The 4,545-nt window shown below is 46.8% G+C and overlaps 1 protein-coding gene across 1 annotated transcript in view; it reads right to left on the minus strand.

Annotated features, from left to right (window-relative positions):
- Positions 1 to 4,545, minus strand: part of LOC103122355 (CD177 antigen) — a 167,288-nt gene that overhangs the window by 34,572 nt on the left and 128,171 nt on the right. The gene's annotated exons all lie outside the window — the stretch shown is intronic.

Consider the following 4,545-nt stretch of genomic DNA (forward strand, 5'->3'; position numbering starts at 1 on the left):
CACTGAAAGACTTTGCTTGTATCAAGCCTTTGCCTTCCACCTGCCACCCACTCCTTGCCTCTCTCTGAGGTTGACTTGCCAGAAAGTGATGTTCTCCTCACGTATACAATTGCCAAGTTTGTGTATATAGACTGTTCACATATAAAATCAAGGGGCTCCTCTATTATCCATTTTTTCTTGTCAAAACTCATATGGTAAGTTTCTTCTCTTGTTCAGAAAGAATTTCAACTTTGGCACATTTGGGACCAGACAAATCTTTGTTGCATGGGACTGCCCTGTGTACTGCTGAATTTTTACCAATATCTTTCATATCACAGGTTAATTTCTGCCAAGAGAAAATTTCCATGAGTAAAGAAAGAGCAATTCAGGGAGCGGGTGCTCTATTTAAACCCTTTCCAGGAGATTCCTGCTGAGTTACAGACATATAACTTTCCCTCCAAGCTTCTTACTTTCTAAAGAAATGCAAGAAAACTTGAAAACAGATGTTTAAAAATGTAGAAATTGCCCAAGTGGTGGCTCACCTAGTTAAGTGTACACATTTCAGTTTGCAGGAACCGGGTTCAAGCCCCTGACCCCTACCTGCAGGGGGAAAGCTTCACGAGTGGTGCAATAGTGCTGCAGGTGTCTCTCTGTCTCTGTTCTTCTCTATCTCCCCCCAACTTCTCTCTGTCTCTATCCAATAATAAATAAAATTTTCAAAAAAAAAATGTAGTTTTTCTCAGCTGGGAGTGGCATTGCCACCCCCCCCCCAAGAATTTACAAAGTGTGTATGTGTTTATTTTGGTCTTATCAGTGAATTCTTTGGCCTTTAGGAAATTTAGGTGGAAGGCTGAGATATAGCAAATGTGGTAAAAGACTCAGAACTGTTCCACCAAGAATTTCCATTGAAAATGTAAATATCAGTCCTTCAGAAGAAATTGAAATTTATTTTACTTCTCTTTATCACCCGTATCATGAACTGACAAGATATATATTTGCTTTATTATCTTATGTCTGCACACCTTTTAGAAAGTCAGCACAAGAGAAATGACATTATTTTATCTGTTCTTTCTTTTTTCTCTCTCTCTCTCCATCTGTGTTATCACTGGCAGTTGGTGCCATTTACAACATTTGCTATGTCTCAACTCTGCACCCAAAGTTCCTAAAGGCCAAATAAGTCACTGATAAGACCAAAACAAACACTCCCCTGTTGAAAAAAAACAAAACAAAATCTTTAACATCTATTTCCAAGTTATCTTGCATTTCCTTAGACAATAAGGAGCATGGAGAGAAATTAATTATGTCTGTGAGTCAGCAGGAATCTCCTAGACTGGATTTAAATAGAGCATCCTCTCCCTGAATTGAAACTTCAGGTCCATACTTTGCTAAAGCACACAAGATAAACCCTGTGTCTAAATATACTAATCCTGGGGTGGTCTGGGAGTTGGCACAGTGAATAAAGCATCCCAAGTTCAATCCCCAGTAGCACATGTACCAGAGTGATGTCTGGTTCTTTCTCTCTCTCCTCCTATCTTTCTCATGAATAAATAAATAAATTCTAAAAATACTAATCTTGTCCACACATACTTCCCTAAAGGAGGACCTCAAGTGGTAGACTATTGTGGGGACAATATTAGCAGGAAAAGAAAAGTGTTGCATGGACCCCAGGAGAGCAGTGGATTGTCCTAATGCTGCTCCGAGAACCAAGTGGCCAAGGACAGCACTCATCCCTTTAACTTTGCAAATCTGGGGGGTGGTGGGGGTGGTGGGGATACAGAAAATGGAGCCAGTCAATGTTCCCACAAATGTAAGCAGGGCTGTGGCAACCACGGTCGCAAACACCTCAGAGATGTATCATTTCCTCAGCACTTCCCACAGTGTCCCAAACCTTCCTGCACTCTGAAGACCAGACTCAAGTGGACAGAACCCAGGTTCTTGCACGCTGTAATGTGTACACTTAACCAGGTGAGCCACCACCTGGCCAACTTCTACATTTTTTAACATCTATTTTCAAGTTTTCTTGCATTTCCTTAGAAAATAAGAAGCTTGGATGGAAAGTTAATATGTCTGCAACTCAGCAGGAATCTCCTGGAAAGGGTTTAAATAGAGCACCGTCTCCCTGAATTGCTCTTTCTTTACCCATAAAAGACATCAGCTCTCCTGACGGTCTCCATCTGTTTTGTCTCGGCTGCCATGGCCTCCCTCTACCTGGTCCTCATCAAGCTCCTTGTCAAGTTATACTTCCTCGTAACTCCTGGTCCACCAGGACTTGCTCCTGCCTTCCTGTGTCTGTCACATGGTCCCTGCCTGGATGTCCTCTCCCTCTTCCTCCATGAGTCTGCTCCCTACCGCCTTCTGTACAGACTTCACTGACCCTTCCCTTACAGCTGAACACAGTGAATGACCTCTGATTCTCACCTCTACTCCTTTGTGCTGTGAAAACAGGTGCAAGAACAGTTATCTGTGCTCAGGCTGAGTGTTCTTTGGATCCCTGAGCACCCCCAGAGACAGGCAGGATTAACTAGCTGTGGTTTTATAACAGAGAGATGAATGGAGCCTGCGGAGTAAAGGGAGAGGGTGGCTGCACTACTCTCTGCATCCTCCAGAGGGAAGCAGAGTCCTCTGTACCTGGAGCTGTCCCAAGGGAGTGCTGAGCCACCTCCACCCCTCAGGGGTCAGACTCCTTCACACACACACCCCAATACACACACACACACCCCAACACACACACACACACACCCCAACACACACACACACACACACACACACACACCAACACACACAGTTCTCTTCACTCGCCACGTTTCCACACAGACTCTGTCAGCATTTCCTTCCATCCAGACATCTGTCCAGCTGAGGCATCCTTCCCTCACACCCTCAGGGCTTCAAAGAGGGATATTCACTTAGTCCCTAACACTCAGCTCCCTGAAGGATGGGTGGCAGGGGATGGCTCTGTTCTGTGTTCTGATAACACTAGATCTACCCTTCAATCCCCACATTATCATAACCTGTAACAATTGCTCAGTGCTGGCTCCTGTCCCCACGTCAGGGGCCATGAGGCCCTGCTCTCCATATTTCCCGGGCAGAGCTCAGGGCTGACACAGAAGAACTGCTCCAAGAGCCTCCTCATGGCACAAGGACATCAGCTGAGCAGAAAACCCCAACTGCTGGATACCAAGGTTCAGATCAAGTGTTTGAGATGCCAGGGCACTGCCACCACCGGGGGATGTGGGCATGTGTCCACTTCTCTCTGAGGGACACAGGGCTAGATCCACTGATGTCAGGAGGGGGCTGAGCTCCACACTATGCACAGGACTGAGGGGGGAGCCGCTTCAGCTGCCAGGACACTGAGCACTCTTCTCCTTAAAACTGTGAAAACCTGACTCCTGACACCTTCGTCTCCTGGCACCACCTGTCCTTCCTCGTCACACAGAAGGCCTGATGGGCCTGGACCCTTTACCCCATCACCTCTTCTGGGCTCTATGAGCTGTGTTCTGCACAGGCCATTCTCATGCAGTTCCAAACCCCTTCCATGCAGCATCATGAGGAAGACAGGGGCCAATCATAGGGTGAGCTGTTCACCCGCTCAGAGGAAGGGGACAGGGGGCCACCAGCCCTGCAGTGAAAGTGAGCTCCATACTCAGTGTGACCAGCACCCCTGAGAGCTGGGGAGACACAAACTCTCGGGTCCCCCACACCTGCTGGGGCAAAATCTGCATCTTCCCAGGGCCTGTAGATAAACCTGCCCTGTGCACAAGTGGGGGAGTTCCCCCACCCACATCAGGGGTCTCCCCTGGCTGAGCACCCCTGCTGCCTGGGCTGAAATGCTGAGCTGCATTTCTAAGGTGTCACCAGGACTTTCCATAATCTTTATAAACTCCCACAGTGGATTCATGCAGAATCAGGCAAACCCTGGTACCCTCAGAGATGCTGCTCTGACGGGTGAGAAGACTGTGTGGAGGCCTTTGTGCAGCCCAGTTCTGAACTGTAGGAAATGTGTAAGACACTGGACTGACTTGTGATTTCCGTGTGTGTGTGTGTGTGTGTGTGTGTTGTGTACCACAACTAAATGACTGAAACAGAAATTACTGGTTCACAGTTCTAGAGGTTAGAAATTCAGGATCAAGGTCTGAGAAAGTTGAATCCTGGAGATTTTGAGAGAAGGATCTGTACCAGGTCTCTGTCATTGACTAACAGATGCCTGCTATCGTGTTTATATGGTATTCCCACAATATGTCTGCCTGCCTGTCTCCAAATGTCCCAGTCGGTCTAAATTAGGGGATCACTCCATATGAAACCATCTTAATCATACATAAAATGTTCTTATTTCAGAATTTTGAGATATTTGTTGTTAGGACTTCAGCTAAGATTTTTGTACAGACATAAACCCATAACAAGGGAATCAACTCTAAAGGAGGTGGAGGATTCACCAGTTCCCAGTGTCCTGTATTCAGATAGAGGGAAAGAGGAAGTAAGGGACAAAGAGGGCAGGATTGAGAGGGGTGGAGAAGGGGACGGTCCTGGTACTGGCTCCGCCCCGGTCCACATGACAGGTCAAAGCTCTCC

Source organism: Erinaceus europaeus, chromosome 2 (genome assembly GCF_950295315.1).
Source record: "Erinaceus europaeus chromosome 2, mEriEur2.1, whole genome shotgun sequence".
NCBI classification, from domain to species: domain Eukaryota; kingdom Metazoa; phylum Chordata; class Mammalia; order Eulipotyphla; family Erinaceidae; genus Erinaceus; species Erinaceus europaeus.